The sequence below is a fragment of the Harpia harpyja genome, chromosome 9 (assembly GCF_026419915.1).
Source record: "Harpia harpyja isolate bHarHar1 chromosome 9, bHarHar1 primary haplotype, whole genome shotgun sequence".
NCBI lineage: Eukaryota > Metazoa > Chordata > Aves > Accipitriformes > Accipitridae > Harpia > Harpia harpyja.
In genome coordinates this window covers 6,388,539-6,415,673 of record NC_068948.1, presented here as the reverse complement: position 1 = coordinate 6,415,673, position 27,135 = coordinate 6,388,539, and the positions used below count along the sequence as shown (strand labels likewise).

General features: G+C 40.1%; 1 long non-coding RNA gene across 1 annotated transcript in view; it reads right to left on the bottom strand.

Moving 5' to 3' along the window:
• LOC128145999 (uncharacterized) overlaps positions 1-27,135 on the bottom strand; it is a 394,153-nt gene that overhangs the window by 188,043 nt on the left and 178,975 nt on the right. The window contains exon 7 of the long non-coding RNA XR_008236652.1: positions 19,862-20,008. This is a non-coding gene — a long non-coding RNA (uncharacterized LOC128145999). The remainder of the gene's footprint in view (positions 1-19,861; positions 20,009-27,135) is intronic.

The following is a 27,135-nucleotide window of genomic DNA, read 5'->3' as shown; positions in this document are numbered from 1 at the left end:
ACGTCGGAACTTGTCTTTTGACTAACAAATCCCTCACCCCCAAGCAAACTCCCTCTGTAGCCAACACCTTCTTCAGCTCAATCCCTTGCCTACAACCAGCATCCTTCCCTTGCTTCCCATACTAAAAAGAGAGCCTTGGGTCACCACCACCATAGGTCAGCAACTGCAGAGGATCAATGTATAGAGAAAATATCATACAGAGTTCTTGGAACATCCCGGAGTGTGGGCAACTTTGTTTTGGAAGGGGTCACACATATGCAGGTCAAAAGGATCCTTCTATATCCTTATTTTCAGTGCGAGCAGTTTATGGAGCGATACCTTGAAAGTACTTTTTAAGTAAGCAGAAAACTGCAGGTACAGTGTCAACTATCTACTGAATAAATGCATAAAGCCCTCTAAATCAAAAGCTGCATAATCAAAGTACTACTGATCTATTTTTAAAAACGGATAATTTTCTCACATTTTAAACCAATGGCACTTAAAAGAGATAACATATAATAGACTGTAACATTTTCCAAACTACTGCAATTTTTAAGGTGTTGCTAACACAGATCTATTGACTGATTTACACTAATTACTTTAAAAAGATGCTCCAGGGCAAATCACACACTCTCAGTCAATTTACAAAGGAGGTCATTCCATAATTGACAAGGTGTGCACCTCCTTTTGAATAGCTGTCGACTGAAAAGAAAATAAATACTGAACTCAAAGAAAATATATAGAAAATGTGGTTAAGCTAACACAGAATTCTCATCCTACTGTTAATTGTTAATGTTAACGCATAATTCCTCTCTTTTTCATCATCCTGTAAAGGAAAGAGGCACAACCGGTATAAATATTAAATCTGCATAAGAATTAATCCTAAAGTGCTAATTTGTGTATTTACTTGAAAAATATGTTTCCCATTCCTGTGAACACAGCACTGATGATAAGACAGGTACCAAGGTAGATAACTTCACAGGAGCACCACACATCTAAGGAAAGCACATAGTGTCATCCCCTCACATTTTGTGATTCATGGGAGACTTTCTGTAATATACGCAAGCAATTCAGTGCCACAACAAATCTTTGCTAGTATCTGACATGATGTGCAGAAAGCTGGGATCATTCATTTGGAAAGGAGATGGAACAATTAACAGCCCACGGTGACAGGGTCAGGATAGGGTCCAGATGTTCATAAATGCATTTGAATAAAATCTACATTTCCAGGGAAAAAAAAACAAAACAGGTAACCATTTATACTTCTGTCGCATGCCCGTTGGAATCATCAGGACAACAATACGGCCCAATGGGTTTTAGAAAGAGGCTGCAACCAAATTCAGCCACCAGGGTGGTTGTCAGCAATGGCTAGGCAAATCTGTATGCAGGCTCTCATACTGGTCACCAAGCTTCCCGATTTACTATCTGTAATTACACATTAGAAAGTTGCATAAACGGGTGGGACAGAAGGGTTGACAGGCTCGTAGTCTTTTTCACATTCCCGCAATATAATAGAATATATATACAATCAAAAACCAATTTGCATTAGCATCAATGGTGAAAAATAGGATGCCAGCATTGTCTACCACAACAGCTGTTCAGCATCTGAATGAAATACTGTATCCAGTATTCACCCATCTCATAACATCCTTTTTGTAAGTCTCAGAGGTCACCTAAACACATTTATTGACTTCATTATTTTTATATAGGGAGAAAAAATTGATGGTGCTACAGAGCTGAGCAAATAACTCACAATAAAATCTTTATTCAATATATTTCATCTTTTTTTTACTGTTCCTGCAACACAGTGAAATTCTTATATTTAACCATTATCTAAAATCACTATCTGAGAATTTCTGCAGTAAATTTTTTTATGCTACAAGATGTTCTTGGAAAGTTCAGAGTGAATGTTTACCATTAAAACCGGGTTTATTATTTAGATAAACCATGCAGTACTGTTACTGTTCTCCAATTGACTTATATAATTTATAATACAGTGTGACTTATGAATTTTACTGGTAAGCGTACATGACAAATCCATGAACAGTTGGTTAGAGTGGCTCAGATTCTAGGACTTGTCAATAATTAATTTCATGGGGAGTAAAATTAAAAGGCAATTTGAAAGGATCACATCCCATGTGTCCTATCCAGAAGAAACAGAGACCAGAAAATGTGATAGCAATGCACAAATCAGAGGTTGATTAGTTGTACATATTCTAAAATGAAACTCCCTGTGGCATTTTACATGAGAGCCTCGATATATTTGGTTGCCTTTTTTTTTTTTTATTTTTACAAAAATATTGAATTCCACTGAGCACTCATTTCACTCCCTTCCTGCGTGGGAGACAGCCAAATCCTTAGATGCTATCAGTCACCCCTAGCCCCTTGGCAGAAATCTAGTGACACCTCAGTTGATGAACTTACAAAAGGAGAGACTATAAATAATGTTCCTGAAACAGATACTTTTTGCTCACATTATTATGTATATTAATAGGTATATTAATAGAAATCCAGATGAATCCTGGATCATTCAGCGATATGATATCGATTCCTGCTGATAGAGATGGGTACCAATTTCACAATATGCAGTTCTGAAAAGTTGATTTGCTTCAGCAAGCTCCTCTTTGATGTTATTTTGAAGCAGGCTAAGGAATTGAGACAACCTCAAGTACAGTTACATACGTTTTTAGAGTGCTCTTAGGGACGAGACTCTTCAAACTGAATGAGATCTGAAATTTGCTTGAGAAAGCTTGACCCATCCTTATTGAAACAAATGAACCAACAAGTCAAGCACATAGCTCATTATGACTATAAAAATAATTCAAAGCAAGCCCCCCCCACTGGCTCAACACAAAGGGACAGCTCATTGGTTACGCAGGGTATGAGTAGGAACAAGCACAGATGCAAATTGTACTGGGGACACGATGATGCAGAGCTGTGAACGTATGGACAAGTTTCGTCCTTTAACTGTGCACAGGGGATTATTCAGATGTCTGCTCAAAAGAATTTAAGTCACAGGATGTGCACAAAAATGCCTCTTGTATGATGGGGAGACAAGATGCAACAATTTCTAAGGCCCTAAATGATAAGCCAAGTTTTATCCAAATGTCCTCTGAATTTTCATGCATTTCTGACCACGGTAATTTTGTATAATTAGTCCAGGAAATCTAAGTAAAGCATCGCTTGATTTCTGTAATTGCCAGAAATACACCACAGGAAACAGAAGCCTTGATATGGCATGAGAATGATACAAAGAGGCACCATGTTCTCATGACGATGGGCTCCTCTTTAATCTATACCCAACAGCGAGCAACTCAGTAAACGGCAATTGAGTTCCAAAATCTCTCTTCGTTAATGTACAAACACAGGTCTAGCTCTGTTGCTATCTCATAAAGACCCTACTGCCGTGGCATTTTTATGACATTTTTTGCAAAAGAAGACAGGGTTCAAAAACCGCTGAAAGGGATAATAACCGTTTCATGTAGTCTGCACACACTATATGAGGAATGGTAGAGAGAAGTTCTGAGACAGCTATCTGACATCCATATTCCAAAATGTTTGTATCACTGATATAAAGGTATTACGAAACTGTCAATGTTACTTTCTTTACGATCCTATACACCTCTTAATAATACTACAAGTGATTTTCCATATGATCATTTGGCAGAGGTTCGACCGAGATGCCCACACACTGATACCCAAGTTCCTGTTTCGGCAGATACTCTTCATGCAAAAGAACAAAATTAATTTGTCCCTCTAATGAGCTCCTCTTGATCTGACACATGTGACTTAAATGGTATGGTATCATTTTAATTTCTAGCAGTCACATGTGTCTCTCAGTTGCCCAGTCAGTGGGACTGGTCCCTTTGTGGGCAATCTCAACAGAATGAAGCAACTGAGGGAAATGACTGAAGTGCAGCACATGGGATATTTTCCTTTCTACGTGGTGAGTCTTTCAGGGACATTTCAGGGATGACACACAGAAAAAACAAGGTTAAAATCCCTATCTCCTTGAAATCAATGGGATTTTTGCCATTGACTCCAGGGGAACCAGGATTTCTTCCTAAGATACTTTGAAAAAGATTGCAGCCAGTCTTGTTCAGTAGCGTTAACCAGTGTATCATCACTGGCTGCTGATGATTTACACCAGCTGAGAATCTGATGCTCGGTATTGCAGAGAGGACAGATTCATCCTGCTATCAGTCTGCATTGTTACTCACCAGCCTGAGCCTGTGCTGCAGATAAAGAGAGGGCTTTAATCCCCAGCACTCTCAATCCAATACCTTTCACCACTGCCAGATTCACATTTTGTTTTGTTTCTTTAATACGAGTTTACAGAAGAACGAAACTGATAAACTTCCTCCTGCTCAGATTGCAGGAGCACAGGATAATATAACAAGTTAAATGAAACATTAGGAGAAATAGAAAGCACTTTAGAAAACATGCACTGCCTCTTTAACATTTCAAATTTTTCTTTTAACATAAAATTACAGCATAATATAAGAAAGGAATCCAGCAAGATGCTTTATCACAATACTTGGGCAACTTTAACTCATCTCAAGTGTTATTATAAGAAATAGAATTTACTGGTATGGACTTCTATTCAATAGCACTCCTTCCCTTTTTAATGAAATGTCATTATTCCAATACAAATCCTTTCATTCTGCAACCCGCTCCCCCCTTCATCTCACTATATTTCATTTCCTGCAGTTACGTGATATTATTGCCTTTTTTTTCCACAGCTATTGATTTAGGTGTATATGGTTATTACAATGCAAAATAAAACAGTTCCCCCATCCATTCTACCTTGTACCGTTGAACATTAACTTAATTTGTTTCAAATCTGCATTTGATTTGGCAAGGAAACCATTTATCTTTATGAAGAAAGCCCTCATAAAGTAGGGACTTCAGGAGATCACTGCTTTAAAAATTTAATAGCCTTGTGTCTTATACACTAGAAAAATGAATTAAACCTTCAAATATTATATGTCTCAATGTAACCTCTTTGCATTTCATACTATGTTTAATTTATTATATCCCAGGAAAAAAATTAGATAAAACCGCACTAGATTTAGGGTAGTAGTTGGTTCTCAGTTTTGTTTTGACTTGGGTTGGGTATTTTACATGCTGGCATTAAAAGTCTATCAATACGGTATTAGCAGTTGGATGTAGCTGATGTTGTTAGTCTGGAGCTGATTGTTACGTATCTGATTTTCTTGGTTTGGTTCTCAGCACTGATGAGAATCATTAAGTTCTGAAGCTACCACCAAAGCTGACCTTCCAACCTGTATGTAACGTGCAATATCTTTAAGGATGATTTCTGTGGCATGAGCAAAGGACAAGCTTTCAGAGTCTAAGGTGATCACATATCAAAACAATTTATGTATTCTCACTAGAGATGGAATATTTGGATTGCAATGTAGTATATGATGCCTTTTGCATGACTGGTGAACAAATGAGGTAGGAAGCAGAAATATCCATGACTGTAATGGAAAAGTTCTGGTTTAGAGAAATAGTCACTGTATGACTAGGCTGATGAACAACATCAGCAACCAAGAGAAAATAATCAAATGTTTTTGCTGGGGTGAGAACTGCTCTAGGTATTTATGTCCCTTATTTCTTGGAAAAACTTATTTCACATTGCCGCATTAATATAGTCATTCTAGACATCTTTAAAAGAGTGGCTTTCCTTCCTTCAGCTTGTTTTTCTACTCTGACCAACAAGAGCTGTGCTAATTTCACTGATTCATTAATAAATCATGTTTGCATCATCACTGAAGACACCAAAATCAATTGCAGTCAGAAACCTAAATACCTTTCAGGACCTGGGCTGAAGGCTCCAGAATCACTGGCCATCTCTGCAGTGCCAGAGTTAAGCTAAAGGTCTCCTTAACGCACAGACCTGCTGACCGCTTACACTGAAACCTCTAAGGCAAACCTCCAGTAACTCTGGACTCTAAACCTCTGAACTCCAGCATACAAATTTGATCGTACCCTAGCATAGATCCTCCCACACTCCATTTTTGTGTTTATTTGGAATTCACCCAGGATCTTGAATCTTGAACACAGGGGTCCAGACAGCAGCAATCCTACTATTCCCTGTTCTTCTCGCCCAACCCACTCGTCCTGCCCACTCATACACCTCTTCTGTCCCTTTCGGTCAGAATAAGCTTAGGCAAAAAAAAAATAAAATCGAGTTTCTGAGGTTGAATCCTACAAAGGTCAGCTTCACAAATACAGCCTACAGGAAGAACAGACATGAGGCAGACTATGAAGACAGACAGCTCATATGGCTTGGTCTGGCTGAGTATGACATGAAGTTTAAGCCTAAATTAGCAAACCAGAAACACATCAATAGGCACTCTCGAGTCAAGAACTAGTAGTCAGTGAAACTGTGAGTAAAAATTAGACTACTTACTCAGATGAAGAGTTATAAAGGTAAATACCCAACTTTAGGCAGGTTGACCTTAGTCAACTGAGATGAAAGACACAATCTTAGCATGGCACACAAAATACAAATGTTGTATTGTCTCTCTTGAGGCAGGATTACGTTAATAATTGGGTTTTTGTTAGGACTCTCGGTAGTGAAAAAATCATAGTCAAAAGATACCTAGAACGAGGAAAGAGCTTCAAGCAGAGAGGCATCATGAAAGGACAGAAGAAAACTTAAGCAGAAGAAAAAAGCATCTCAAAGGACTCCTTAAAGAGGACAACCAAGTGAAGGGAAGAGGGCAATAAAACAGCTAGAAGTTGTGTAAGTAGGGAAAGAAGGAAGCTCATAATGTTCAAATCTAAAATAAATTCACCATCAGAACAACTTCCATCAGCTTGCATCGCTGTATTACTGAGCTATATTCTTTGGTACACCTAAGTTTTATTGATTTTACAACTATAAAGCAAACAGTGAACACTAGAAATACATTGGATAGGTCTCATTACAAATCTCCCTGTCTGTATCTTAGAACATTCTTAAGCTGCATTTAGCAAGCAACCTGGAAAGCGCTGATATACTGTGCACACATATTAGAGACATGACTGTATTTGCCTATTTCTTCCCAGTAGGTAAAAACGGGCTGTTTTCATTGGATGATCTCCAGAAATGAAATCAGAGCACGGCATTGTGATTACTCAGCTCATACAACCAATTCCCAGTTTCAGTAAGAATAAGTAACATTCTAATTTAGAGTTGATATTTGACACTGTGTAAGAGGGGAGGGGTCTACTTTCCATTTTCTCCTTAGACAACAGTGGTAAACTGCAAAACTCCCTGCTAAAATGTATGATCTTTGGAGAATGCTAATTGACCTACTAAAGTTGGCTTATTTTATTCGGTGAAATTTGCTTATCACAGGCCTCTAGGTGCTCTACATAAACAATATAAATGAAAATAATGAATAGACCAAATACCTAAGTGACAATGGGGACCACATCAATAGCTGTCTGCCCAACAGAATACGGCTCAAAAGAAACTGTATTATAGCATCTGATCATCTCAGAAGAGAGAACTTTCCCCCCTTCTGAGGTTTGCTTTATTTCCAAGCACAGGGGGATTTGTTAGTTTGAGGCAGATCAGGTATATCCACCCCTTGCAGACTGCAGAGCACAGCACTTCTGTGGATATGAGTACATGTAGAATTGATGCCATCCTGTGGGTGTGGAAAGCGGATATACAGGGAGGGCAGGCGATCCTGATGAGAACGGTACACACTCCCACATTGCCAGGGTAGACTTCTCCAGCACAGTGGCTGGTCCGAGACTACAAATAGAGCAAAGCTATTGAGCTCACAGGCACCCTTCTGTTGATTCCCTACACTCACACAGGCATGAGGACAGGCACACCACCAGCAGAGGTTCTCTCTGATTCTATGCATTTTCCAAAGTAGATGATTTCTCTCAGGATAACCTGATTTTTTTTTTCATTGCTATTTCTGTGCATTAAGTCTAGGGAGATTTCTGAACAGGATGAAGGGAGTACATCGTCTTCTCATGGAAAGGCTCATCCAGCAGCAATGTTCTCTCTAGGTCAACCAAGTCAGAAAATAAACCACATATGTAGGAACATGGGCAGGATCTGAGAGTAAACCAGTCACCCGATGTGAGTCATAATAATGCTTCAGGGATATAAATTATGAAACTGCAAATTTAATATTGAAATAACCAGACCAGACTTCTGCTAGCTAGCTAACAAAACAATGTTCAGCATAGCTTCATTCACCCGGCTGTTCAGGCAGCTTCATTGCTCACTCTGAACTTGCCAGGTCTAGGCTGCTAGTGAGCTGGAGGCTTAGGTTGCTCTACAGCCCACTTGTCCCACGAGAGCAGTTCTGAAATACCGACTGCCCTTCCTGACGTGAGGGACAGAGGACAGACCATCCTCCATTTCGGAAAGCAGGATCCTAGGGAGGACCAAACAGGCACTGCCTGCCGGACACTTGTGTCCCGCTGAGAACACCCCTCGCAGCGTAGTGCTCAGACTGGGATAGCAGATCGTCACCTGTGACTAGTAACTACCATTCACTACATGCACGATTCCCAGAACTATGCAACTCAGCAGTCTTAAAAGGTTAAGTTTATCTGTTGATTCCCTGGCCAGTGAAAGCAAAGCAGACAATAATACCTGTTCTTCATAGATTTCATACCACTTAGGAGCAGGTACATGGAGTCAGAGACATTCCTCCTCTTCACAGATTTAAAAGTTCGGATGGGAAGAAGCCTCATTCAATCTTCTGCTAAAACAGTATGAAACACTCTTCACAGCTGTAATTTCCTGTAGCATCTAAAATGTTTCCTGTTAATATTTTCCATGTTGTTGCTGTTTTTATGAAAAAAATCCCCTAAATATTAACATTTTCAGACGGCAGAATGGAAAAAGCTAACGTAACTCTTAGAGACACAGCATACAAATCCAGAAATAGACCTAAAGCCGGATTTCTCAGCACTCCCTAAATTCTGTCACGGGGAACAGACCATAACTCCAGCCCAACCTTCTGCTTTTCCTCACCCAGTGCTCAGATGTTGTAATTTGACCTTGATTCCAGCCAGAAGAGAAGCCTCACTTCTGTAGCGTAACACAGATCATGCACCTTTATTTACTCATTGTATCCATACTAATTCCTGTGTTGCCTCCTCCTCAAATTGCCATCGCAAATAATAATCCTACCGCTGCCTATAATGCTTGGAAGAGAAAGCTTAGGCTCTTTCTCTGGGAGGAAAAAGATATTTAGTAACTATAAAGATAGTTACTCTGTGCTCCTGCTATTGAATTTTTTTAGCTCAATGGGAGGTTTGAGAGACAGGGAACAATAAACACAATAAAGCTACAAAGTAGCCAAAAACAAAACAAAACAAAAAACCCCTGGGTTTTAGTCCTATAGTGGCTCTCAGCTACCCTCACAAATTCCATTTTAAAAGATTTAATGACCGCCCATATTGTGAGCAGCAAAAGGATGAGGCACATCTACAAAGACGACCAGAACTATGCCAGTAGAAGTGTGCCCAGCATTTGCTAGGAGCTTTATTGCCCCAAGAAAACTAGAAAATGCCTTACCCTTGTAGACAGCAGTAACAGACACAGTAAACAATTTCTATTATTATTTTGCTGTTTCTTTGTCCGTGCTGCCTGGAGGGCAGAACCAGCTTTGTATGAGTATTTGTTTGGCTACCCTGGCTGCCCAGCCTAATTACTCAGCAAAAAACCGTGGGCTGATTCCTCATCTGGTAACTGTAACTCAGCGACTGCCAGCCCCTGTCAGTGAAGCTAGGTGTATTTATACCAGTCGAGCTCCGTCTGTCTGTCTGTCAGCCTGTCTCATCATCTGGCATGGGGCTATGGGATTTATGCAGCATCTCCTCTCTAGCTAAGCAAGAAAAATATCAAATTGGATGCATTTGCAAGACGGTGCAATTAGTTGCTGAATTGGGTGTGCAGATTAACATTTGCTCATGTATTTACCTACTCATGAACAAATTTTCAATAATGATCGCTACAGCTGTGGCCATAATTTGTGTACTCGAAGACCATGAATATCGGCAGTCAAATGTCTTGTGTGCGCCCGCAAATCTGGGAAAGATGTAACATGGGAGCAAGGCATGCCTTTTGAGAGCCGCCTTGTTCTAGCTGGGTCCTCGCTTATTCCAATGGAGAAACCAGTGAATTGGTTGAGATTCTTGATAGCCACAGTAGAGGCATGCAAGCAGAACAGACTGAAGATACAAATGCAGCTCCAATTTCAGAAGTTCTTGCTGCAAATTGGCCTAGTTTGTGGCTTATATGAACAGTGAAAAATACTCGCTCTTCCTGGAGAGCATTCGGGATCTACCACAGACACTGCTCAGTTGAATGTTATATACAGCTTTTGAAGATCTTTGCAAACTTTCTGCTTGAAATTAAAAGCAAAACTACACATATCATTTCAAATAAGAAAGTTTTTTTCACTGAGAATATGCATGTGATTTCGGCTTTGTCATAAATCAGCCTGTAAAATTTCTAGCCAGACTTTTGTTAAAAAGCAAAAAGAATGCTTACTACTGTGGCAATCTTGTGCCAGAAATACAGTGGCTGGCAAAGCCCTGTTTTAACAGGAACAACTCATGACCCTATAGGTCACTCTGAATTGCACTGGCCTGTACACACAGAGTCAGTTAAATCAATGAGACTGTACGTGGGATACAAGTGAGTCTCAGAATCCATCCTGTAACAAGGGACTCTTTTATTTGTCCACCTTTTTTCCATAGACAGCTGCAGGTGTTTCTGCCAGTCTAACATACAGCGAAGCATGGGCTCCACGGCTGTTTGTAGATCAGCCCCATAGAGTGCCATTACTGGGTTTTTCATATTTGTGATCACACGCCTGTACCTTGCCATTTGTATCTCTTCATATTTTGATTATTTAGATGCAAATCCACAGCACATAACAAATTCCCCATCTCCCAAAATGCAATCGATTTTAAAAGCATGCGAGCAAGAAACTGAGCGCTCAGAGTCTTTGCAAGTGTCCATGACATGAAAGACTTTAAGTGACTGTAAGCTATTTTCCTTCCTGTCAAGCTGCCAGATGATTTTCCTGCCATTAGCACATGCCTATACAGGCCAAACTAATGCTTGCCTTTTTGGACATATGTGAGGAAATAAATGTAATTACAAGCAAGATGTAATCACAATTGCTTTACTATTAAAGCTGCTGTTTGCTCGCACAGTTTAGGTAACCATACATGCAGGAGAGGGGAATTGCTTAATGTTCTCAGAAAAGGGGAAAAGAGGGAAAAAGATAAATATGGCCTCTTTCATTTATATCTGTGAAAACACAACATTTAAATGCAGAATTTGACTTTCCAAATATCACACCAAAAACCTTTTAACAAAAACAGCAGGGAGAGAAAGCTCTTTAAACCATGATATTCCATGAAGGATTATGAAAATAGAGGTCATTGCAAGAAAGAGAATTGCAAATACAACTTGAAAAGCTTCTCACATTTGTAAATACATCGAGGAGAATTTATTCCTCTCTGGTTTTGCTACCAAAGGATATTTACAGGTTCCCAGGGAAAAAGGAAGGAAAAAAATGACATCAAATTTGATATACTCTGTGTGGTGCAACATGCTGATGTGTAGTAGTAACACTCAACTGAGCTTCAAAGGAAATGAGTTTTCTAGGCTGGAGTTACACGTTACGGGCCTGATCCTGACAACACACTGAGCATTTCCTGAGAGCTTTCGTGTGCCCTCAGCTCTCGCTGAATTCAGAGACAGCTTTTGATTTCTTTTGGTGCTGGATTATGATCAGAAGTAATGAGACAAAAATGTAGCGTGCTTCAAAGCAAGAGCTGAAGCTCATCTTCTTACAGAGCCTATCACGCTGGGGCCCCCGTCCTTCATTAGGGCTCCAGAGTGATAAAATAATAACAATTATGATCCTCATAACAAAGTGAATCTTGGTTTGTCTCTTCAGACTCTGCACAACGACATATCTTACGTACCCAGCACAAGAACAAAATGCATTTGTGCTACTTGCATAGGTGCTTTGGCATATCACTGACACAGAAGTGGCTGAATACATTCCCAAACCTTTGACTGACAGCTGTTATTAGCAGGTTTCAGTGTCCTGGATCAGTGAGGCCTGTTTTTTAGCAAACCCCAAGTACCAACGGTCTTAAAATTATACCTACTGGACGCGTAGGCTATCTAATTTCCAAGCAACTAAACCCACTGCCATGTGCAGACGACGTGCAGGCAGCCCCTTCAGACTCGAGCCATAGGAGGTGCTAATTTGTGACAGACACAGCCAGCAGATTGTGTTTTCCATCCATTAGTGATGAATGACTCCCACAAACTTCAGAAGCTCAGTTCAGGTGATATATGCACTTTCAGATGACCAAGGCTTAAAACTCCTACTGTTTTGAACTAGATTATCTGAAACTTCAGATATTTCTACACTCATGCCGTGAAAATAAACTGGAATAAAGTGACGTATACTAGAACCAGCCTTCCCTGCCCAAACTTTTGGTGAATCCAAATACTGGACAAGATCCCTCTGAAGTCTGTGACACGGTACAGGTGATAGTTATCCCCACTGAAAAAGCAGTCCAAAACCCGCTCATCTCTGCGAAAGGCCACATTTAAGTCTGCCTTTGCCACACAGGCTACACAGTTTTGCTTGAACTTGGCAGTTACTTTACAGCTGCAAGGTGAAACTCTGATGACTGAAATCAACGGCAAAGCTCTCACTAGTTTTAGCAGAACTAGGATTTCACCTTATGATTTCCTTCTGTACGAAAAAAATCAAGCAGAGACGGAGCTCAACTTCTCACTGCCCAGACATCTGATACCAATAATGCTTTTTTACTCTGTCCAAAACTATATTTAAATTGCATTTCTGGCAGGTTTTGAGATGTGTGATATAGATCTCCTGCTATCACATCAGATGTAGTTTCCTTCAGAACTGTTGAACCAGATGTAAAATGTGAGAGATGTAAAAAGTAAAATAAAAACCCTGCTCAGAGTAAAGTGTTTCTGGCATGTGGCTATTATATATGGGGGTTTTAGATGTATATCTCCACTCCAGCCATTTAAGAAGGTACACAGTACCGTAAGTCTATTGGAGCTGATTAGTGCCAGCTACTTGTGATCAGTAGGAATTTAAAAACCAAGGGCTGCCAAACACTAACAATTTATAAACTGTATGCCAGCAATGTGCTGCAACCGAATATTCTGTAGTGTACTTAATTTCAAAGTAGAGCCACATTTAGAACGCTGAGGGGGGAAAAAAGAAGCTAATACATCACGTCAGTATTTGATTTTCAGCACTTAGAACTATATATGTTCTGTTTCTTACTGACAAAGAGAACCAGAGGCACAGAGTGAAAGGAATTCTTGTGAGGTTGTCAAGCATTTGCACAGACAAGAGGTATAGTTGTAAAGTAATTCTCCCTTTTCAAGCATAAAATTGTCTCTTACAAATCTCAGTTGCAAATGTGCGTAGGTATAGGCCTGAGTTACAAATGAAGAGCAGTGAACAAATACTTTGGCAGCAAAGGTGAGTCAAAGCACAGTGACACTGAGGAAAAAACAGCTGCACTCACAGCACATTAGCATCCTGATTGTATCCCACTCCCCACAGACTGAATGATCACTTGCGTGACATTCAACAGTATCCGAGGAGCAAAGGAATTTAACCAACTGCCTGTTCTTAAGACAGAAGGACAATGATTCTCTTATCACAAGTTTTATCTCCTTGCAACCCCTTTTTAGTCCAAGGAAATCACTCCTGATTTATCATACTGAGAGGAGAATTAGTCCGAGACTATTTCATCACAAGACTACAAGTCCTCCAAAACGCAGGGCTTACCATCTCCCAGGGAGAATTTGTCCCTCCCTGGTGATTATGTGTCTATTAACATCCCAAAAACACTATGCTGTATAGTGCCTTCAGTTAGCTACTACAGCTTGGACCACTCTAAAAATGAATATAATTATGTCCTGTGAGCAAATCAAGAGAAAAAGAAGAAGGAAAAATAAAAAGCTATGATTCATCCAATCATCAGGAATCAAAAAAGGCTTCTCAGGAAAAAAATCCAATGAGACAAAAATTCTGCCTGGTCCCAGGAGAAAAGCGATGGCTTTGATGTACGCAGCACCCTGACACTAGCTCAGAGATGCAGAGATGGACACTACTGACAAATGGGCACGAAGAATTGAATCTGCTGTAAAGTAAAGAAGGCTCCTTCTATCATTCTTGTCCATGAAAGATACCCAAGGGATCTATCTTTTTTTTTTTTTTTTTTACTATGAACAAGAGACTTCCACAGCTTATCAAGTCAAAAAGTCTCACTGAATTGAACTGAGTGAGAAGAAGAGCTAATAAAAAATTCACCCATAATCCTTGTAGTTAGTCTCTATCTACACAGCGTTTTCTGTAAGTACCTAAATCCCCTTAAGTAAACACAATATACTGAAAACTCTATGCTTAGCCAAGCTCCTTCACTGATACGACCAACTTTTAGGAGTTCAAGGAAGCAAAAATGCAAATCAGATCTTTGACAACCCGGCTCCCTGATGCAAGACATGGGGCACAGGAACCAAGCGAAGAGCCCCAGCATGACTGGAGAGCAAACAATGTGATAATTCCCATCCTTGCTGACTTCTGGCAAGTGCTGCTTGAGTATTTTAATATCATTGTAATTTGTAATTGTTCAAATTGATGACATCCCAGTTAATGGAGCTATAAAAATTTACATGATCTGAGGCTCAAGGCTCAAAGGCATGCCTCTAGGATGGAGCGTGGGGATTTGGGCAAGGGGAGTTAAAGTGGCCTCCATGCTTGATACAGGCAGACTTAAATTGGGCCATTTTGATAAAGGTCTGAGAATGCTCAAGGAATGATACTTATAGTGCCAACAGTCAGGAATCTTTCACACTGTCACTGGCCGGGCAACTTCAAACCCTCTCCACTGTATATTGCACATAGCTAACACAGGAATCCTCGAAAACACGTTTGGAGCACCTCGCCCTAGCGCATCCAGCTGTGAGGCAGTGTGCTGAAAACAAAGCAATATCTATGATTATTCATAACGAGGAGTATTGCGCATTCTTCGGAAAGCACGCATCATCCTTTGAACTCAGGAAGAGTCGCGATACACCCTGGTTTACCTGGAGGGCCTTAGCAGAAGCTGTGGAGTTAGAAACATACTTGTGATGACAAATGCAGAGATTTCTCAATAGGTATTTTAATTTGGGATCCTGCACTGAATTACCACATGCCACTCCTGCAAACACAATCTTAGATATGGCCAATATTTGGAAATATATGGAAATCCAGATGTTCTCTCATACAGTACTGGAAAAGATCACTATAGACTACGTTCAGTAGATGCCAGTTATGATCTTTCACATACGTTTTTAGAGAAAAGCTGTAATTTAAAAAAAAATGAAATTGATTCTAATGGTAAGTGACAGTTTAGTTCAGTCACAATTACAATCAACCAGACTTACTCTTCGCATTAGTAGCAGGATATGATCTTTAAGTTCATACAGGGTTAAGTTTGTCATCCTCAGAGATTTCTTAATGACCCTTGTTATCTAAACCCCAATTCAGAATGGTGGCTGTGTATTACGTTTTCAATGCACATCCCCAGACGTATTAGGACATGAAGTGAACCTGACAGGGAGAAGAATATTTCCTTTCTCCTCTGAAATGCCCCAGGAGGGTTTTCTGCAGGTGACCTCCTCAGACCTTGGCTCTACATTAGAGTTATTGTCCTGAGAGAAGATTCAGTTAAAACACCCAATTCATTTCATATAGTGCTCTTGAGTTTATTCTTGGTGGCAGCTAACTTGTAAAATTTTATTATGGATTCTTCTTTGGTTTGCTTGATGGAAAACAATTATTCTATCATCAGGTCTAAATTATATACCTTGGTGGACCACACAATTTTCTTTCCATTACTATTTTCAGATAAAATGTTAATTTCTGCTTAAAACAAAGTTCAAAATATCCTTCCTAACATGATATTATCAATATATTAATTTAGACCTCACACTTCCAAATGGCTGTGTTCAAATAGGTCTGATATCCTAAAATAAGCCTTATGACTTCTGAATACAACCTGTTGACAATAATAATAATAATAATAATAACAACAACAACAATAATAATGTAGCAGCATGCTGGTGTCTCTTACAAGAGCAGAGCTCATGGTCGTAGGCAATACACAAATGCTTGGTAAGAGTTCATCTGTGCCTGAAACTGCTTATACTATTATCAGACAAAAAGACACAGCGCAGAGAGTCCTACCCTAGGTAAGAGAAGCTGAAGCACAGAAAAATATGCAACTTCTGCACAAATAAACAAGTTATCTCTGAACGAGCAGATGAGCCTCCACAGCCTTGCACGGACACCAGCTCACACGCAGAAGCAGCAGGGACCTGTCGGTGCAGTAGTGCCCCTGCTTTACTAGCTCTGCTTTCTGAACAGGCTGATGCAGCCGTGCTGCTTCCAGAGCCAGCCTATCTAGAAGTAACTCGGGTATCTCTGCACTTAATTACGGAGGGTAGGTGTACCCCACAGAACTCAGAGGGTTTGAGAAGGGCTATGCTGCCACCTAGAACCAAGACTACCAAATCCCAGCTGAGGAGAGTAGCTCTAAGTCTGTTCAGGTGTGGGGCTTCTTAGTCAGTGGCATTTTCTCCACAGCAGCTCTGGCATTTCCTTGGGGAAAAATGTCGATGACAGCAGAGCTAAGCCCATACAATTTATTTACATGCATGTTTTGAGATTATTGTAGAGCGTACCTGACCTTGAAATATATTGCTCTACAGGACCATTGGCAGGGAGCTATTCTTACACTACAATAAAATTTTCAGTGCTGTGACCCCACCCTGGTTTCGTGACATCGCCCTTATGCCTGCTCTGGAGTGACAACCCACCAGCTGAGGCAAGAAGTTAAAACCACCCTCTCTCTTCCCCAAATGCTGCGTGTTCTCTAAGATAAGGGAAGTAAAAGTGGATAATGAAGGTCTCTGAAACCTTTTAAAATTTCACCAGGATTAGAGAGAAGAACCCAACCATCTGCAAACTGCAGCAGGTGCAGTCCCTCAGAATCAAAGCTGTTTTCAAAAATGGACAAGTTTGAGTTGGATGGCCCCATTTTCTGGAAAAAATAGAGCATTTGAGGCACTATGTGCCCTCTTGTTTTCATACAGACACATGCATTAGAAGTCTAATACACATGCAAAACCAATGAAAAATTCCCACTGATTTCACTAGGCTTCAGGTAAGGATGGTCTGTGCTTACAGGAGGTTGAGCCCAAAATATTTGTATCAAGCCTTTTCTTTTAAATCCCTGGGCAACAGACATTTAAATTCAGGTTCACCTCTTATCCCACAAATTTGCTGTTTCCAAGTTGCTGTTCCTAGTAGAATTTTCTCTTGCAAAACAATCTGCCATCTACTGAAAAATTCACATACTTATAGAGCCATTATTCATATATTTGTTATACACCAAGTGAAAAATCCAAGCCACTAGAAATATTATGCAGTTTCTTCAGTGCACTGTACAGTCAGATTGCTCTGACGAGATGGCAGATGCAACCTAGGAAATTAAAGTAAAGCTAGTACTGAGGATTTGTATTTAGAATCTGGTTGAAAGCACATGGAACATTTGAAGCAGCTTTGTGCAAAGCCCGTTCACAGAGATGAATCTTGTTTTGTAGCAAATGTCATGGTGGGGTTAAAGTCTGTTGAAAAACCCCAGGTCTCCTGGAGGAAAATGTACGGAATGTGATTTTACTCAAGCCTTAGTAGAAAGTCCTAGGAAATCATTCAGTGGTTTTTTTCATGCTTGCATATACACTTGAATGTGAATTTGGAGGCATGCAGAATTATATGATCCTATGGAATTCAACATGGTAATGAGTATTAACATGATAATTAATAATACACTTAAATGTGTGTCATGCAGTTGAGTGAGCCAAGAATGAACCAAATGTATTGTACCAACTAACCCCCCACAGTTACAAGACAGAAATGAACAGCATTTTGTAATTATACACAGTGACATATTTTCTCATATCTACTGCCAAAAAAAATATCACTTTTCGGAATTAAAAGAGAGAGCAGCAAATAGAAACAGCTATGTCATCAGTAATTGCAAACATGTTTTCAGCTCCAGCTTCTGATAACTATCCAAAGACGTTCTTTTAATTGGTAAAATTGACAACTGTCCAAAAATAAAGGAGTCCTTAAGGGCCATGTTCACTCCTAACAAGTCACATAAAGAAATCAGAGTGCCAGAGGAGTACCTAGAAAGTTTTGAAAGGAGATGGGAATCAGCAAATAAGCAGCACAACCAAAAAGTAAACGGTGCTGCTTGTAAAGGGGCTTTTTAGATATTACAAGATTCTATTAACTTTGCCCCGTGGGGCCTGATCAAGTTGCCCATGAGAGATGGACAACAGATAGACTTACCATATTTAAAATATAACCACCTCTCACAGGAACACTAAGAGGATTGCCTAAGACAAGTCTTCTTAACACAGGAGCTCTCTAGCATGTGATAAAACAAGCTGGTGAAATCCGAAACAACTTTCCAGCTGATACAGAGTCAGAGTCAGAGAACTTGGTTCCAGAGCTTTACAACTAAAAGGTACTTTTGTAGGGCATTACTCTTGGACACAGGCGAGATTTCAGTCCGAGATGGTGTCTCATGTTCCTCAGCGGTAGTGGGAGAATCTGATGACCCATACACAAACCCTCACCCCATCACAGGTAAAGTGACTTATGTAAATGAGGTCTACAAAATGATCCAAAGGCAGGCAGAGGGAGACTCTGCCAGATCCCCTCTGCAGCCAAAAAGACATTTCACCAGCCTGATCATGTTTGAACATTAATTGTTACTTAACAAGAATTATTGCTTGATAACATCGCAGGCAAGCAGGAGAGTAAGGTCTCTACTCTGAAGTTTCTTATCTAAAGAAATTTTGTCTTTCAAGTATCATACTATACCCATATTAAACAATGAAGCCCAAAGAAGCCCACAGATTCTGGTCCTCAAGGACTGAACAGGAATTAGGACACTGAATGCCTCTGAGTCTAGGGAATCCAGAATCCCAAAATATCTGCAGGTCATAGATGACATAAAAGGAATTAAAAAAACCCTTCAGTGATAATAGCCTTAGTGCAAATTCCAGCTGGAACTGACCTAGGAGAGTTCTCAGCAAGAGAAATGTCTCTTTATTCACCTGGCTGAACAACCAGGTACTAAAAGCCTATATGATCTACAAATCTCTGTCCACTTACCACACAGGTATATTCCATACATCCCGTAACAATATTTTGCCATTTGCTACTGATTGTTGTGGAAGAAGTAAGTTCAAGTGACTTTACATGTCCTGACCTTTAAGTTCAAAGACATCTTCACCTTCTCGCTCCCTTGAAATCAGCATTTCTCCCTACGATTAGCTGCCTCCTGTCTACTTGTAGTATTTAAGCTACTAAAAATACTGTATTCAAAGAATGATTAATAAAGCTTGTTGGGGCCCAAGAGCTGCCATGGAGATAGCTTTGTGTACATCTTAAAGTATGTGTAAATACATGTTTGGACAGTTGTTAAAAACATGTATAATTTTTCCCAAACACCACAGCTCTTTCCAAAGAGCATAGTTTGATGGCATAATGCACATTTAAAGATTTTTTTAATAGTCTGTTTTATTTATAGTTATTTACTCAATAGAGTACATCAAGCCCTCAAAACCTTTGTGGGCTATGTGTGAATTAAGTAGGCTTTCACCCAGTTTTTAAAAAAAATGTGTCATTTACACAGTGGATCGATCCGTAGAAGACATTACAATCAGACACTGCACGCAGGAAAAATAAGACTTGAATATTACCTGGGGAGAGTTACCGTGATACTTCTACATCCACAGGGAACAATTCTGCTTTCAGGATGCCAGTGTAAACCCAAAGCATGTCCATTAAACCAATGCTTTTACGCTGTTTTTTTCTCCTTGGTATGTGGCAGCATAATTCAAATCTTTCTGAAAGACATGGAAATTTACAGAGGAGGCAGAGCCCGATGTTAGTAAGATTTCCAATAACTCAGTTTAAAATACAGTATGAACAAACATTTAGTTAAGGGTTTCAGAAAATCCTGTTCCTCTCTATTTTAGCTGGCCTCTCACATGTAAAATTTGAACTGAAATCTCCTTTCTCAAGTTTCACAATGTGCTCAATTCAAACGTGGTAATACATGTTGGTAAAGAAAGAATCCGATGAGTAGCACACCACAAGTTCTTCAAGCATAAATTATTTTGAGACATGCTTCCCATTGAGTAGATGAGTCGCAAAAGTCTGGTTTTATTTCAGTACTGTCACTACTCCGTTGGTAGAATCCTGGTCATCTCTTAACATCACACCTCAGTTTTCTCCCTCTGCAAAGACCTTTGCAATTTGTTTCGAGATATAACGGTGCAAAGAGTACTCTAACAGCTATCAAAGGTTATGATTGGTTTTGGTGTTGTCACTGTTGTTAAGCAAAGTTTCTTTAAACACTCAAGCTACTCTTCTGTCTTGTGCAGAAACTACTACAATAGTATCCCAGATACTATTGCATCACCAACAAAACTGGAAAATATTCAGAGCACTTAAGAAATTTGCAGAGACTCAGACCTAAGAGTATAAAGTGCATCAAACGACTTACCACAGGCCTATCTATATATCACAGATATCAAATTCAATTTTGAATGCGAGAATGGAAAAAATGAGAGATATGAAATTCATATACTGTAATTAAATGGAAAACACATGCAAACTGTAGCAGAAAAATAATAGAAACATGAATCGTGTATATTGCATCTGTCTGTTATTATGGTAGGAGTGGCAATGATTAGTAGAAATAGGGTTGCAAAACAATTTCTTATATAATATCACTTCCTGTGCCCATAGGGTAACTGTAATAAAGACAACTCACCCTTAGGCAAGGGCAAAGGCAGAAAGCACAGTCCTTTTGCTGGGAAAGAGAAGCACTCAGTTGCGCAGAAGCCTTGCCAGCCAAAGGAGGTGCTGACTTCTCATCCTTTGAAGGTACCAGCAACCAGTCTTGGAGCTGACACTTGGAGAAAGACACCACTGCCAGGGACCTGCAGCCTAGACTATCCTAGTCAACAAGAATCTGCTTCAGAATCATCCTGCACAAGGGAGGAATGCTAAGAACGCTCCAAAAGCCTTAAAATGTTGACTTGTGTTGACAGTACTATGCAAATTCAACGGCGCATAAACGTGAACTTTTACATATATACTTAGACTGGGAACTTGCCATTACACACACATACGCATGGCCCTGCTGAGTGCGGCGAGAATATTCCCATACTCAGCATTATCCATGAGCGTCATGCCATGCCTTTTTATACATCAAATGTAAAACACCTCAGTTAACATACCGACATGGGTGCCTCTCAGGGTCCTAGTACACACCTGACTTCAACAGGTAGCAGAAAGCCATTAATATATAATGGTGATGGGCTGTGCTTTTGCTTTAAGAGTTTAACACTGAGGTCTTCCAGAAGCAGAACTTAGCACGTTGCCTAAGACCACAAGATAAACCAGTGGCAAGCTTGAGCTGGCAATCTGGGTGGAGGATCTCCCCCCTCCACCCAAGCCTGACTCACTGCAGCTCCCTGCAGTCGAAATATGAAGGGGCAAGATCTCTGTTGGTGGTTGATGCAAGCAATCAGTTGGCCGCCTTTCGGAAGTGCTGAAATAGAGGACCTTAGTGGGGACATCTGAAATTTGCAGCACTGAAGTTCCACATTAGGTGTTCTGTCCACCAGAGACTAGGGTGGGCTGTAGTAGATTTGACTGGCGCTCTCCGTGCAGCTGCACTGACTCCCAAACGGTGCAAGCCAGAGGAAGCTAAACTGGCTTAAAATATCTCTGCTTCCTCCTGATTCCAAGAGCTGCATCACTCAGGTACATCACTGCAATGCCCAGCTATTGCACACATGTCCAGTCCTTACATACAGGCTGCTATGAGCCCTGCTGCATTAACTTAACTAACATAAACCCTCCTGGATTCTTTATGCACCACGCTGGGTTTGGAAAAGTTGCAGGGAAGAGGGTATTTTTCTGCAAGCAGAATTTTTCATAAGAGGCATAGTCACCTTTTGCTATTACAAATACAAGAGCAATAACAATATATACAGGCCCGAGCAATAATGGAGATTCTGGCAGATATTTTTTCCCTGTCATAAGCGCACTGGGCCTAAGGCAAGGTTCTCCTCTATTTAATAAAGAAAATGGAAAGGTAGGGAGAAAAATAAAATTAAAAAACCCTGCATTGCCTCTCAAATTACACAACCTGCTAAATATTTAGGGCATTCTTTCCAACAAACATTTCAAATGGATGAGAAAGAGGTTTGTCTTCTTGACAGTTCACATCCTCTTGTGGGCCAGACTCATTGCTCTGGAAGCTCACTGAAGTCAATGATACAGCAGCAGGGATGACAGATGAAGCTCACGATCCACATTTTAGCGGTACCTATCTACCGGTCATACAAATCAGCTCAAGATTAAGATGCAAGTGAAGACGCGAAAGGTTCAGGTTGAGGAGACAACTCAGACAGCAGAAACAGTCTAAAATGTGTGGCAAACGTGTGTGTTTAATTCCACTCAGTCTCTTGGCTAGAAGGGAAGGGCTTGAACAATGTAACAGTAACTAACATTGTTTTTCAATATCTGCTTAGAGTGACATGTATTCTTGCTGTTTGGTTTTTTTTTTTTCCCCAGTTGTAGTGAATTGCCATCACGTACTCTCACTGCATGGCTGGTTATCTTCATTGTAAAGAACAAAGTGACAAGTGCTTACAGTTGACTAGTAATGGGTCACCCTGCGAACAGCTCCTAGCTTTGCAAATCATCAGTCCAAAACATTAATGTCCTTCAAAACACCAAGAAAACTTCTCCAGCCTCTTAAACTGGAAATAGCAAATCTGATTTCAGTAACAGGCCTCAACCAATCCGACTTTACTGGCAATTGAATTAGAAGTTCACCTCAAGTCAAAATGAAAATCAGTGAACAGTCATTAGATCAAGTAAAAATGAAAGCGAAGAAGACAAGAAGCCATAGCTGTAACCGTCCATCCAAAATTAACTTATCGGCTATCAAGCAAATAACTGCCATGTTAAGAGCTTTTTCACATTAGGCCACTTGTTCTTCATAATAATTAAAATACAATGCTTTAATAAAAGAGTTTCATTTATATTCTGATAGTCAAGCTGGCACTTAACTTGATTTGGGGCTGTTCTCAATTAAGAACTGTTTATGGTCTCCAAAATCCCTTCTTGGATGCTTCTGAGGTTCTGCACCAGAAAGAGGGGAAAACTGGCAAATCATAATAGAGATGTGAGAACTGTGCTGGGAAAAAAAAAAAAGCAAAAACCCCCTGGAATCTGGATTCTGAACTCAACCAAAGCCAAGCGGCACTGAAATGTAAAAGTTTGGCCAACTTCCTAAATTCTAGTATCATGATTTTCATTTACAGTACTTATTGTATAGCGCGTATTAATTTCACGTTGGGTAAAATACTGTTTTTAAGACAAATTTTCAATTTCTAAGGTTTTCACCTGCCATTTCCCAGTCCTATCTGCCACACTGAACTTCCCACGTCCGAGCCGGTGTGAGCTGGATCCCCAAGTCACACAGCTGTCCTTTGACAATCCTATCTCTGCTGACAGCATTTTCACAGACATGCTAGTACAGTGAGGATGAGCACGTTCCACGTCACACTGGCCTCCTATCACCCAATTTGTGTCTGCACCTGGAGGCCGCCTCGTTGTCTAACGACGTCGCTGAAGCACAGCAGCGTGCAGTACGCACACCCTCTTATTATCACCCTCCTCTGACTGCTTTGCAACAGGGAAAAGGTGAGGACATGACAAAGAAGCAGCAACTGTTCTTCCTTACTTCAAAAGACAATGCCATGCCACTAATAATCCTTCACACTTAAGTAACAGCCAGCTTTATAAACAGTAATTAAACATGCCTTCTGGTGTACCTGCAAAGGAAACATTATTTTTGTTCTCCACAAGGACCACATTTTCTTTAGTGACTTTGATTAAAGGAGAAAACCTTGAGCACAAAAGGCTTAATTTTCAGGGGGACAAGCAGCTACAGGTCACATTGTATAACCTTCTAACAGTGTCTCCTAACATCAACTAAAAGTTAAATCTGATATTTTCAGCAGAAAGCCTCACAATTTTTCATTTCAGAAACTTTCTGCATACTGCTAATCGGTAATTTTGAAAGAGGGGCAGGATTCATACAGCAAAGCATTGTGAAATTTGTTAATCATTTTTACATATACATATACATATAAAAAATCCCTGCACTTAATCCCCTGACATCTCATTGAGCAAACCTGCCAGGGATGAATTAAACCAGCATTCTGAGATTCACTGTGTGGGTTGTTCATCTGCTTGTGCTTCTCCTTTTATTTTTAATCTTCGAACTGGCCAAGGCTTTTACCACTCACCATTTGCCTTCTCCAAAAATTAAGCTTTCTCTGAGCACTAGTTGGAAGTGAAAACTGGTGACAGTTACAGCCCTGCCCACTCAGAAAACCCAGTGCAACCTGGGTGAGCCCAGAGACGCCAAGTCACTGCTCTGTCTAATTACAAACCCGAGGCAGATTAACCTTTGATGACTAAATTAATCTTCTAAATAAAATGAATATGCATCAGCCTGCAAATTAGGATTAAATGCTTAGCAGAATCTTTATGTGATCAAGCAGGTTTTGTGGTGCAGATGTTAACCATTAACATGAAGCAATAAAATCATTCTTTTTTCTTATAATAACACCTAACAATTCTAAAGCCACCTTTCATCTGAGAATCTCAAAGGGTTTCATAAACATAATTAATTAACCCTCTCAGCATCCGAGACAAGAGCGTAATAATAACCCCATCCAACAGCTGAAGAAACAGAGGCATAGCAACGTCCTAGATCGCGTGCCTCGGTCTGTGTGTAATGTGGATGTTATACGCTTTGAAGAAAAAGAAAAGATCAGGTTTACGCTGGCTTCACCCCTTCTCTCACGTAGCAATTCTGCCAAGACTGGCAGGGTGGCTTCTCCGTAAGGCTGAACTACGGCCCCGCACGCACGTCCCTGTCCCAGAAACGCTTGTGGTGGCTCTACGCAGCCTTTAAGGTCGGGCATGGCCTCCGCCAGCCACTGAAGCACAAGACCCGCGGGCACTGCTTCGCCTCACCCCGGTTACCTGCCCGTGGAGCAGGCACCATCGTCTGTACCAGGACATCTTTGCTAGAAGAAGCAATGGAACTTGTCTCCCTGCTGACCAAATAAGAACAAACACTGCGGTTTCTAATCTACTGCTTAATTCTCAAATAAATTATTCCAGGGGTGGGGGTGAATCTTTTCTGGAGAAAAAACTTTGTTCTTCATTTTTCCCTCGGGCATTGGGAACTACCAGTCCCTTAAAGTGTCTGTTCCTCGCGCATATCAGTTACACCAATTTAGTCACAAGGAGACCCAGATGACGGAAATCCCACTTTTTGACTGCTGGTAGAACAGTTGCCCCTGCAACGTGATTCCCATGTCTACGTGGAGCAAAATCCTTGCAAGGAAGGCTACCACTTCCATCTAGATCCTGACACTGACACTGGCAGAGATGTGGCCATGGTTCTTCCAGGCTCTCCCAGAAGACCTAATAGTATCAGGGAATCAAGGAAACCTGCTAAGGTCCACTTTCTGTGCTCCTTCTTCCAATGGGATACTCATTTCCAAGCGGTTTACAACAAGGAATTTAGACAAATGTACACATCGTGACTTTTCAGCCTTACCACCCCTGGTTTTAATTTCATTAGTTTCAGACATTATGCATTTGATTATTATCAAACTGTAAAACTAAGTTTTAATTTGATCTATTTGAATCAAGAATAATGTAAGAGTATGTGGGCTATGGACAGGCATGTGAGAATTCATATTCATGATAATCCAATTTGTTGACATATTTTGTTGTCCAATCACAGCAGCCTCTCCTAGTATGTAAGTTTTTCTTTTGATGTAAACTAATCTGACGGTGTAGAATGTCTGTTATTGCAAATGTAATGTTATTTGCTTAAAAGGAAACTGGCTAAGTTCTTAAGGTCAGTTTAGATTTCTTGGCTTCTAAAAGCAAGCTTAAAGTAGAAATTTACAGTTATTAGAATATTGACATCATATATACAATTTTGGCATATAAGTGACTTCTACAGTACTGGAAGTTAGACATTTAAAAGCATTTGTTGTTTTCATACAATGACTGCTACAATGCGTGGAGAAATTCCAAGGACTTTAATAACCTTTGGATTGGGCACATTATTACTATGAATGTAATTCTTGATACCTCTCATAACATCCCAGGCCATGTGAGAAACTTGGGAAAAGCAATTAACATTCCTCCATCGACTTTTGTATTTACATTTTAAATTTACCATTTAAGACTTTAATTCTCCATAAAACTGCTTAAATATACATAACTTCAGTGTTATTTAAATGTTTTATGATCCTCCTGAAATGATCAGCTAATTAAAATCACTCACCTAATTTAGTACCTTAAATTTACCTTCCTTTATTTGGAAGGAACTGGATTTAATGTACAGGTTTTGTTCATTTTCTTTCTCAGAAAATCTTAATTTGGAAGGAAAATCATGATTATATGGTAGGGAGGAGGATGCCTTCTAGGCTGCAAACTTAAACTAGTGGTAATCATTAGCTACCATGTATGACATGGAGTATATAATTAAGAAATAATTTTATTACAGAAACTTGGAATTATCAATTAAAAAGTAGTCAGTGCAGTCCCACAAGGTCCGATATGATTACCTATGTTATCTGGGCTGTCACTTCCAATGCTGGTTTGAATCTCAAAGACCTCTGAGGGGTGCTCCGTGTGTCAAGTTAAATAAGTGAGACAACCTTAGTGGAAAAATGCAATGATACAAGCGGGTGCAAGCACAACTCTTCTAGCGGAGAATAAAGATGTCAGCTTCAACTTGAATATTATTGGCAAAGTGTTCTCCCTTCCTACTGTACTTCCGAATGGACTGACAGAACCATTCAATTTGTGGCTGTACCACAGTCTGTTTGATGGGTTAGGGGGGGGGCAG